Genomic DNA, 12,607 nt, shown 5'->3' with positions numbered 1-12,607 from the left:
CGGAAACAAATGTGGTAACCATCCAGCAGCACTAATCAGATGCCAGCTGAAATCTGGAGGGGTGAAGGTGGAGGAGCAAAGAAAGGGAAAGGGATGAATAAGAGGGAAAGAATCAAAGGATGTAGAAGATCAATTAGTAAAGAGAGGGAAAAGAGGAGCCGGAATACAGTATTTGAGAGGGCTGAGAGTATTCAGTTACAGACATAAGGAGCAGACCCTTCGGTAAATTCACCCTGGCTGGTCACCCCCTGTTCAAGCAGAAGCCGACAGGATGCTGGAGGATTCTTCACAGGGATGGAGTCCATCCTTTAAGTTACTGTTTCTGTTCTTCCAAAGCATGTTTCTGATTTTCACACATGGGACTTTATTTGGCCGAGTGCTGACGATAGGACGCTGGAGTGGGTTGTTAAAAGCAATGTGGTAGAAAAAAGGTCTATATTCTACAGTGGCTGACAAGGGCCAAACACGTTCCATCGGCCCAGTGCATCTTAGTTAGAGAAAACAGCTGCAAGTACAGAAAATATGCACAATTCACAAACACAGACTAGATAAGGTACAAAAAGAGGAATGAGGTGCAAATGAAAAAATGCCCAGCAAGACACAAAAACATATCAAATACTCTGCCAATAAAGAAACACTGTAAACCAAGAAAACATGTGCAAAGAATAATGCTGCAGAACCAGTCAGTCCAACAGAAGCGTTCCAAACTTGCAGGGGTCGCTGTGAGCAGAAAAGCTGGATGCACTGACACAGGATGGAGAGAAAAAACAAAAATCAGCCGATGACAGAGTTTCAAACTACAGTAGAACAAACTGAAGTTACAGTGTTGCACGGTCATGTGACTTCTATCTGATTCTATTTGACACTAGTCTGTCGTATACTAATTTGTAGACATAGTTGAAAGTACGAAAAAGTTAAGTTGAATGGAATTAAATCACTAAGTTTTAGTCATGACCACACCTTTTTATCTTCGTATTGCATTGTGGGTATTGGGCATGTTGTTGAAAATGTGTTCTTTTTCTGTGCAGGGGTTCAGCGGTGGTTGTGGCGTGGTGTTAATTTGGATTTAATGTGTGTATGGCAGTGTTTATTGGCCTTTTTGTGGTTTATTTTGTAGTTTTGTAGAGCTGCCACCATGAGTCCGAGCCAGAGGAAGAACAATTACTTTACTGTTCATCTAAAACTCTTTCTTCAAAATGAGAGTCTTAATATCTTGCCTAACTTATGTGAGCTTCCTGTACTGGTTAATGACATAGAGAAAACTTCATTCATGCTGCAATATTTTAAGTTGAATAATTTCATAACTATTCTGCTCAGGATAGAACCGTGAGTATGATCATCTAAAAAAGTTATTTGATCAATGATAAATTACTGGCTGCAATTGAGGAAAATCTAGTCAGTGTAGTCAGTGTAACCTAATTGCAGAGTTGAATGGTTGGATAGTGGGGTTGATTTTACAACAGATTTAAAGTACAAACAACTTGTCTTTAGTGTTTTTTACTTAATAGGTTTAAGTTCAATACTTGTAGCATTAAGTTGAACCTACTTAAACCAGTTGATTAGTCAATCATTACTCAGATCATTTAAGTGCAATCCACTTGCCTCAAATTTTTTGAGTACACTCTACTTATCTGGGCTTACAGTGTATAAACTCTGGCTGTCTGCAGGTTTGGAACACTTCTGTTGGACTGACTGGTTCTGTGGCGGTTTTTCATTTGCAGATGTTTTCTTGGTTTGCATCGTTTCTTTATTTGTAGACCACTGAATGATTATTCATGTGTTTTTGTGTCTTGTGGTGCATTTTTTCACTGCACCATGTTCCTCTTTGTACCTGGTTTAGATTTGTGTTTGAGTTTGTGAATTTGCATCGTTTCTGAACTTGCAGCTGTGTTCTCTAACTGAGACGCACTGGGCCGATGAAATGTGTTTGGCCCTCGTCAGCCACCGTAATATTCAGATATTAGCCTGCCTTTTTCAAAATAACATGAAATAAATGTGTGTTATGAAACCATTTGTTCTTGATAATGGTCTTTAAAACCAGATCTTTAAAATCATATAATTTAACTAAGAAACTTGGGTTTATTTGCATTACAATTATTGTTGAATTATCAGCAGATTATCCATTATCATCTATATCAGGCGTGTCATACGGTCCAAACTGGCCTGCCAAAGGGTTCAGTCCAGCTTGTGGAAGGAATCTGTGAAATGCAAAATCGCACTGAAAACATTTACGACACGTGGTTCCAGGCACAACAAGCCCCGCCCCTCCACATTTTGTAGCTTATTTTGGCGTCGATCCAGCTGATGTCATCATGTTTATGCCATGTGCTGATGTTTTAATAGACATTAGAAATTTCACCCATTATAAGTAAATAGGAAAAAAAAAAAAGATTTTAAAATTCATAAAAAATGTTAACTTTGACCTACTTTCCAAAATGTAATCTGGTCTATTCTGCATCATTGGGAATCTATAAACTCAATTTGGTATGAATTCAACCAATAGTTTTGCTGCTACAGACATTTGAAATTTGGCACATTATAAGTAAATTAGGAAAAAAATAAAGATTTTAAAAATTCATAAAAAATTTCAAATTTGGCCTACTTTTCCCAAATGTAATCTGGTCTATTCTGCATCACTGGTAATCTAAACCCAAATTTGGTATAAATTCAATCAACAGTTTTACTGTTTGAGTGTTAACAAAAGAAGCAAACTGAACCAAAAACAATAGCCCTTGCCTCACCTTAGGGGTGGGGTAGTTAAGGGCATTAAAACCATTTTAGGTCAGGAGCCACATACAGAACTATTTCATCCTCATAATAACTTATAAATAATGACAGATCCAAATTATTGTCTTTGTTTTAGTGTAAAGACATAAAATTCCATGAAAATGCTTACATTTTCAAACTCTCCTTTCACAAAGAAATGTAAATAACCTGAAGAAATATGAGCGACCTGAAAAGTCTTAAAGAAAGTAACAGTATTATGATGTTACTTCATATTTTGTGCATTTGTAGATCCACTGTGATCTGTAAGTTGTAATGCACATGTATAAATGATAAACTAAGGCAGAATGGTCTTATAATTGCACTTAATTTTTTAACAGAAATTTCAGGTGATTCATGGTTGTTCATGTTAGTCACATTTTTTTAAAGGATAGTTTGTAGATAGAAACATTTCATAATGTGATTTTACCTTTTTCACTTTAAAGCATAGAAAAACGTTTGGAGTGTCTAGGTTATTTATAGGTTATTATGTTAGTATTTTACTGATTTGGCCCACTGGAGATCATATTGGACTATATGTGGCCCCTGAACTAAAATGAATTTGACACCCCTGATCTTTTTAATATGAATTATGTGTGAGGAGTGTGTGTTTCCAAGTCATAAAACAGAGTTTTTTCCTTTTTCTAACAGTTAAATTTCAGCAGTTTATGGTGTTTCTATTTTCAAATGTTTCCATTTTGTTTTTATAACCCGTCTAACACATTTGGCAGCGCAGTGGCGTAGTGGTTAGCACTTGCACTGGGTTGGACCCTCAGTGGGACCGGAGCCTTTCTGTGTTTTCTTTACCTGTTCTCTTCACACATATGGTCCCATTCAAAACAGGTACAGACCTGTTCATGTGTGCTAATGCTAATGCTAATGCTAATACCAGCTCCTCTGTGTGGATTAGATTCATCACATTCAACAGCAATACAATTCTATCTATCTATCTATCTATCTATCTATCTATCTATCTATCTATCTATCTATCTATCTATCTATCTATCTATCTATCTATCTATCTATCTATCTATCTATCTATCTATCTATCTATCTATCGTTCTATCGTTCTATCTATCGTTCTATCGTTCTATCGTTCTATCGTTCTATCTATCGTTCTATCGTTCTATCTATCGTTCTATCGTTCTATCGTTCTATCTATCGTTCTATCGTTCCATCGTTCTATCGTTCTATCATTCTATCTATCAATCGTTCTATCTATTGTTCTATCGTTCTATCTATTGTTCTATCGTTCTTTACATAATCACATCTAAGTGTAAATATATCTTTATCTCATTTAAATTATTTATGAGAGTCCAGAATTAAAAATGCATTCAGCCATGGACAAAACCGTTCATGTAACTTCCGCCGTTGTGTCGACAATTAAGGCTGAATTAGTCCCATCGAAGTAAATACCTGATAATTGTTTGTGACTTATTTTAAGTACTAAGTGAGTGCAAAGTGTATGGTTCATTTCCTGTCCACATTTCAATTTCTCTCTGTATAATCACATTAACAGTTCCGACAGCACAGTGGAAACTTGTGAGCGGACCATGTGAACACTGCCTGCTGCATGTTAAAATCATTTCAGAAAGATATTGTATCATTTTTATGTGGTCTGCTTTGAAAATTCCCATCTTGTGGAAAAGACAGATGTTTGTAATAACAGTAATATGTTGGCAAAGCTCTGTGTTGGTCCATATTAAAGCTGCTGGCTTTGGTTTTGGGACTTCCACAGTTTTATGCGTACGATACAGCGTAAAATCTTTTCTCTCTTTTATTCTTAAAGATATGAAATTTAGTCCTTGTCGGTTTGTTGTTTGTTGTGTTTCTCTCTCTCTCCCTCTCTCTCTGTGCATTGACTCTTCCACTGAAGGGAAAATAACAATTATCCTGTCATAAGACCCATCCTGCGGTGTCAAGTTAAGGACTTACTTGGTTTACTGGTCCACTTTCTTTTTTTTTTTTATTTGTTTTTATTGGAAAAGGAGCAAGATCTCTCAGCATTAACATTCATACATATGTTATCTATTAGAGTCCTGTTTGTATTTCTTATTTTATACATACAACAGTGTCAAACAGAAAAACAAACAAACAAACATATGAACTGAGTGTTTACAGTTTTGGTATTTCTCACTTAAATAAAGACAATCACAGCTTTCACTACCTCTGGGTTCTTTAAACATTACTCATGTTTATGGAAAAGTCAAACATTCCCAAAGACAAAAGACAGGCAGATTAGAAAGAAGACATTCTTAGAGGACTGAGACAAATTCTGGGCGTCTAGAGGATACAAACTGAATCCATTTATCCCAAATATGGTCACATTTATCCCTCTGGATTCTGACAGAGTAAGTCCATTTTTCCATTTTGAACATTTGTCAGACGGTCTGGTACCAGTCTGCTAATGGTGGTGGAGTTGGCTTTAACCACCTTCTTGTAATAGATTTCTTGCTGGCTGCTAAAAGCACCTGTAATAATTTTGTATCCTCCCTCCGTTCGAGTACTGAGACATCACCAATATATAGATTTACAGAGTTATAGGGAACATGAACCTTACTGGTTCTCTTTCACATTGACAACTACAGTGTCTAATGATCAAATAGTAGTGGATTCTGAGTGGTTTTACTCAAGCTCTGTACTTAGAAATGTCACTAGTTTTGTCAGTATTTCTGTATTCTCTTTTAAAGCAGCAGTATTTGACAGTTTTTTTTTAGCTTAACTGGGCATAAATTCCAGAATGGCCTTTGAGCCTGTTGTAGTTCCAGTGGTCTGAGCGGACCTGACACTTGTGCATCTGCTCCTTACTTGGATTTTGGCCTGTAGAATGTGCATCCTGACTCGGGTTTTGGATTTTTCTGTGTTTTTGGACAAGAAGGTATGGTCAGATACATGACTGACAACTGTAATTTTCAATCCCTGACCTGACCTGATTCTACTGCTCTAGTTTGTGTTTCAAAAGTGGTTTCACTTTTCCATCAAGGCATGAAATGTTCAGTTCATTTATCTTCTCATTTGGTCTTTCGATATGGACAGACAATAGAGAGCTGCAGAAGGAGGGGGTGTATTGTTTTCCCCTGATTTCCGTTCCTGCAGTAACAGTGATTTCCTGTTTGTGTGTGACATTATTATTTCTCCACTGTCCCCTGACTTCAGACCCCCCTTCATTTCAATGGGACAAATGCATGTGAGTGCAGACAACAACATATTGGACCTTTGTTTTTTTTTTTTGTTTTTTTTTTCGCAAGCCACATACCATCTGAACATTCCAACATTAAGATAACAACATTTTGAAGACACAAAGATCAGGACAAAAATGACTTGTTTGAGGCCTGTTTCTGCAACACAAATCTCAAGGAGGTAAAAGTGAAGGGAGAAATAAAGCAAAGAATTATGATAATGCAGCATTATTACCTCTGCCAGGAGGTATTGTGATCACTTTGCTTTGTGTGTGTTTGTTTGTTATCAACTTTAGGGGAAAACTCTTCCTCCCATCTTTCCCAAATCTTCCCCGCAGATAGGCCTAGTCCCTGGGACCAACCCATTAAATTTTGGGCCAAGTAGGCCGAAGTTCAAGGTCACAGTAAGGTCACAAAATCTACAATTTTCCTATCTGTCATCATTGAGCAATTTTCCAAAATTCATCCAAAAAAATTCCAAACGACCCCGATTAGCCTCCAATTGGATCCACCCGTAGCTTAGAACAATATCTTGTATCTGGAACTAAATTGTTGACATCCACTGAGGAATGTGGACTCTGTGGACATTTACATTGAACATTGAAAATCCCATTTACCACACATTTAAAATTAGAACTCAACTAATATTATTGTGAATTGAATCTAATTGGACAGACACATGACTGGTACCAATGACTGGTATATCATGTGGATTGACTCACTTTGGAAGCCTGCCTCAAGTGGACATTCAAGGAACTGCAGTTTTTGACACTAGCCCAGCATGTAATGTCAAATAAAGAGAAGTTTATCACAATGCATTGGCATTTTTTTTTTTTTTTTTGCAACTTTTTTTCCACTGGCTGAACCTCTTTTTTGAACTAATTTATCAAACTGACCTAAAGAATCATGCCCACCCAGGTCTGTATTTATGACTTCAAGGAGCTGCTACGATGTCTTCCACCCTGATTTTCCAGCCTTTAATGGGTTTATGGGTCTAATTTTACAGTCTCATGTCTGATGGGCTTAGATTCATGCTGACACAGCAGGACTTCTTGGCAAGTTACTCTGGCCTCTCTCTTCTCCTGTGGACAGAAAAAAAACTGGCAACACTTTCAGTACAGTGTAAGTCGCCATAGGTGCTTTAGAAATTTGCTTAAAAGCCCTCATGATGCTTTCACTACGATCACATCAGGAAATTATCCTGAGTTTGACCTCAATGTTATTAGTGAATGTGTTTTTGGAGTTTTCAGATCCGCAGTTAATGACATGTATATGGTTTTTAGTTCTTCTCTGATAATTAACTTCAGATTGTTATCCATCAACGCTGCGCTTCTAGTTGTGCCTCATGTACCAGAATGTCAGATCATTTTCATTGTCTTTGAATCCTAGTAATGCTGCAGGTTTCACACAAACATGTAGAAGTGTAATCATGTCCACTATTGTGTTAGCTGCAGTGTTCTCTGTGCACATTTGGAGGGACACATTCAGATAAGGCCTATCATTATCAAAGCCATTGCAGCAAATGCCCAGACTGTGTGAAAACAGTGAAAAAAAAACACTGCCCTCAATGAGACATACACTAAATCTTCTCCCTTAGAGTCACTAATTGAGAGGAAGTGTATGGGAAAAGCTGTTCTGTGGGTCCTATTTTCTGTGACTGTACTGGGGAGGCCAAGTGACCAAACAAAGTGAGCAGGAGGGTTGACTGTTGTTGGAGAGTAACTTCCCACTCTGGGAGAGAGGAGAGGATTGTCTAGACTTGAGTCTACTATAGATAAGGATAATCATCCTCTACAACGCTGTGGTTCCACAGAGGAACACATTTCAGCTAACTGGTATAAAATGTTCCACTGAAGTCCCTTCTCCTTACTGCCACCAGCCTTTCTAACTCCTACCTCTACCTCTAATCCACACACTTAAAGGACTTGTGCAATATTTACCATTCTAGTTTAGGTAGGTGGACCTTTGGCTTGACTGGATGGAAATGTCTCAATCAGGCCTGAACATCTGGACACTGAAATTTCACTTCATCCTTCTTGCAAAACTGCTCATGCTCAAGTTGCATGGGGATAAGGCATCAACGGCCAAGTCCACCCACTAATTTTCCAAGCGCATCTAGTAGTCATGTCATAACAGCAAAACCTCAGCAGCTATTAGATTTTACAGCTTATATATATATATATATATATATATATATATATAGAGAGAGAGAGAGAGAGAGAGAGAGAGAGAGAGAGAGAGAGAGAGAGAGAGATATATAGATATATATTTCTTCTGATTGGCTGGTTTTTGTCAGTGGGCGGTACCTACAATACGTTGACTCCAAGGTCCGCCCACACCGTCTCCAGAGCCTCAGGACGTTTAAAAATGAAATACTGGAGGAGGAAGTCGCTGCTTAGTGGACTAACTAACGGAGTAAACAGATACAGGTAAGGGTTTTTAATCTAATTCAGCCTCGTTTTGCTGATTGTGTGTCAAGCCATCGATGTGTGTGTTCTTTGCACATGGTAAAGTTAGATGAGAGAGCTAACGCTCATTAGCTAACGCTGCTATGGCTAAAGGCTTTGCTAATAAGAGGTCAAGGACAGCCGACAGCTCAGGTTTGGTTTTTGGATTCAATAGTTATAAACCAGTATATGTTATGGCACCATTGTTGGTTTTGTGTCCTGCAGCAAGCTATAGCTTGCTCATTAATTAAGCCTAATTAACCTTACGTTGTGCAGTCTTTAACTGTAAGTGTACACAGAGAGTAGACAGCAGTCTAACAGCTCAGGTTTGGCCTTATGATTGAAAAGTAACAGCACTGTATATGATATGACACTAGGGCTGTGCAATTAATCGAAATTCAATTACGATTTCGATTATTACACGCAACGATTACAAAAAATACGTAATTGAGAAAAAACGATTATTAATTTTGAGTTGTTTTAATTCACGCGCACGCAAGCTACCATGAGCTGCTCTGCCCCACCCCCCTCTGAGCTACTGCTGCCTGCTAGCCGGCAGGTCCACCCCAAGAGGACAGTTGTACCTAGCGGTCTGGACAAATGGCAGGAGAATCACAGCAGAAGTGCTTGGTAAACAAAAAAGGCAAGTCAACTTCAATTGCATGGAATCACTTTGGGTTTGATGAAGAGCAAAAACACATCACGTGCAAAAAGTGTTTCGTAGTTGTGTCCGCACCGACCGGTAACACAACAAACCTTTTTAACCATCTAAAGTTTAACCACCGCCACCTTTATCGTAATCTTATGAAAAACTAAAACACATAAAAACAACTTCGTCCGCAATGCAATCTTCATTCTCCGAATCTCTTTATGCTGCAACTCCCGTATTAGCCTAACCCTAACCCGTATAACCCTAACGTACGTTTTCTAGATGGCTGATGTATACGGAAGGCCTTAACTGAAACCTCACAGCACGCCACTGAATTTACTATGTTTCATACTACACTTGTCAACATTTGCTAGGGATCAGGACTATAACTTTGCTATATTCGGGAGTGTAATTCTGGAAACTTGACAGTTTATTTTCCCAGTGGAGTACAGCCTGAGGATGCGGATGGTGGCCACACACATTATTGACATCACACCGTATGGGTTTCAGAACATTCTGAGTGGTTTCAGTGAAAACAAAATTGGAAGAGTAATTGTTGTGAACTCTAATTTCTAGGGTTGTATCACCCTTTTGCCTGAAAGTGCAATAAAAATTTATGGTTTTTTTTTTTTACCTTTTGGTCCATTTTTCTTTACATGACTAGCCAAAGTACACACATAATATATGAAGTCACCCAAAATATTATACAACATCAATTATTGTGCAAATATAAAACTGATCCCTAGCAAATGTTGACTAGTATACATTGAACATACTTGAATTTATAATTTGCACTTTACGTGAGTTTTTTTTTTTTATTGCTACAGTTCTATGGCAAGTCTAGAGCAGTTTAATTCCAGTGCACTAGTTATTTACAAAAGGAAACATACTTGAATTTACAGTACACTTGTTTGCATTCAAAGATTTTTTTGTTTCATACAAAAGTGAACATACTTTGTTTTAGTGGTTAAAAGCTTTATTTATGTTTAAAGAGTATATTTTACATTGTTTTGCAAGAAAAAAATAAACAACTTTAAGGTTAACAAATAATCGTTTTTAATAATCGTGATTTCAATTATTGCTAAAATAATCGCGATTTTTTTTTTTTCTATAATCGAGCAGCCGTATATGACACCGTTGTTAGTTTTCTGTATGTGCAGCAAGCTACGGTGGTTGTTAATTAAGCCTCGTTAATGTTCCTGTGTGCATGCGGGGCAGGGGGAGAGGAGGACAGACAGCAGCAGGACAGCTCAGGTTTGGCTTTTGGGGGAAAATATGAACCACAGCAGGATATTTTATACTGTAACGATTATGTGATGATAGGATACCACTTTAAAATGTTCATGGCCTGCTTTGTGTAACACATGAGGGGGGAAACAAACCTGACCTGTACCTGGAGCATGTAGTTAACTGAGGAGGCCAGGGGCAGGTGTTCTGAGCAGTCAGCACACAGCTGAGCCTGCTTTAAATGTTGGCCTTTACACTAGTTCTTATTACTCATCAGTTTGGGATGGACAGATTGAACAGGTAGAGGAGGATCTGAATGTCTTTCTCCTGTTGTTGGTTCACAGTTTTTTGAAGCATGCGTCTAGCTGAACTCTCTCAGTAATTAGTCTCTTGTAGTTATGTTTTTAAATAAGAATCAAACAGTCAGAAATTAATCTGATGTCACTATCACTATAGTGATAACCCCGGTTTGTGTTAATCTCACAAGGTTCTTGGACCCAAAATCATAATGTGGCTCCTATCACAAAATCAAAATGCTGCTGACCTGCTTTTATTTTTATTAGTGTAATATTATTGCAGTAATAATCTATAGTGAATGAAGTAGAGTGAAAGAAGGAAGATGTGATTTAGAGACTGAGGATGGTGATGCAGAGAATCAGTCAGATTGAACACCATTTAATTTTTTTTATATGAAAACCATGGCTGCTAGTGGACTCCAGTTAAAATATTTCCCTTGCCATAGCCTTGTCAGTGTGGTTCTTTTGGAAGTTCACTGGAATTGGTTCTATAAGTGAAACTGTTTCATGTTGTGGGGGACATTGTGCACTATCAAAACATGTAACAGCTAAAGCATTGGGTGGCAGAATGCAGTTCAGCCTTATGTAGTCAAGAACAGCTGCACATACAGCAACGGTCATCCTTCTCCTGTTAATGTCATGCAGACTCCAAACAGTGCATTTCTATAGGGGAAAGGTGTTTCTCCACTTAGGGAGAGACACATGCACTATACAACCAGGAAACTTAATGGGTTCTTCAAATGTGAACCTGTTTACCTACTGTTGAACAACATTTTATCTGAAGAGTAGCAAGGGCCATATTCCTCCTGTTGCATATGACAGCAGCCAGAGCCAGTCAGCTGTCAGCAACCAGAATCAGACAAGTCCAGTGGTCAGTCTGCCCAACACAGTCAGAAAGGTAAAATAAATTCAATTATGGCTTAACTTTGGGCAAATATCACAACTGCAAATGTGGTGCTATGTGTGTGTGTGTACTGACATGAGTATGACATGGTTTGTATGGACAGTAGTATGGTTTGTGTGGACGATGGTATATAAGGTAGGAGGTAGAAAGTGGCCTAAAGCCTAAATAGGTTGGGAACTGCTGACTTAGAAGATAGTAGTTTTTGGAATCTATAGACTGTAGTCATGTGATCAGATAAGTGACTTAAGAACTGTTTCTGAGTGGATTTGTGTCTTACACAAGACTTTCAGAGGCACAGCCATAATACCTTTCTTGTAATGTTACATAAGCAACATCCTATCTTCACATATTTAAGATATCCCTCTTTTTTCTTCTTTTTGCAGGGTCTTGATGAGGAAATGCATTCAACAGTTTGTGGAGCTTCAAATTCCCCATCCACAGTCAAAAATATTAATGAGGTATAGCTTCATAAGTGATAGATTTTAATCAGTATCTTACATTGATTGTATCTTGTAAAGCTATCTAGAGATTCAAAACAAAATTTTCCTCTGTGTCCTTGTCAACAAGAGGATGGTTTCTTTCATTAAAGCCTCAAATGTCCTTTCTGGTGGTACATTTCCAGTACCTGTCTCTTTTTTTGTCCCTCTCCTATTTGTTTTATCCATTACAGGTGCTGACCGACAGCAACCAGAGCCAGTCAGCTGTGAGCGACCAGAATCAGACAAGTCCAGTGGTCAGTCCACCTAACATGGTCAGAAAGGTAAATTAAATCTGATTTATGGCTTAACTGGGGCAAAATTTCACGACTGCAAACATGTTTCATTGATGCTGTGTATGAATAGAATAGGCTTCATTATGATTACACCAGTTGTGCAATGAAATTGCAGATGGTCTCTGCCAGGGACAGCGCACATACATCTGATAACAAAACAATAAGATACAGACATATCTTTAAAAAACAAACAAACAAACAAACTTTAAATTATAAAAGTGTGCATTGAAAAATATATGCAAATTGGAGATATACAGTATGAAAGGCTAAGATTTTAAAAAACGCAGTAGTAGTAGTGTAAGCAATGTAAACACGTGTTACAGTGACATGTCAGTACACAGTGTGTGTACTGACATGAGTATGGCATGGT

The 12,607-nt window shown here is 38.0% G+C and overlaps 1 long non-coding RNA gene across 1 annotated transcript in view; it reads left to right on the top strand.

Moving 5' to 3' along the window:
• LOC115413626 (uncharacterized) overlaps positions 1-12,219 on the top strand; it is an 86,574-nt gene extending 74,355 nt beyond the window's left edge. Inside the window, exons 3-4 of the long non-coding RNA XR_003934492.1 lie at positions 11,849-11,923; positions 12,136-12,219. This is a non-coding gene — a long non-coding RNA (uncharacterized LOC115413626). The remainder of the gene's footprint in view (positions 1-11,848; positions 11,924-12,135) is intronic.
• The last annotated feature ends 388 nt before the right edge of the window (positions 12,220-12,607 follow it).

The sequence above is a fragment of the Sphaeramia orbicularis genome, chromosome 22 (assembly GCF_902148855.1).
Source record: "Sphaeramia orbicularis chromosome 22, fSphaOr1.1, whole genome shotgun sequence".
Classification (NCBI taxonomy): domain Eukaryota; kingdom Metazoa; phylum Chordata; class Actinopteri; order Kurtiformes; family Apogonidae; genus Sphaeramia; species Sphaeramia orbicularis.
The sequence above is the reverse complement of the archived record's forward strand: the minus strand, read 5'-3'. Positions and strand labels throughout refer to the sequence as shown.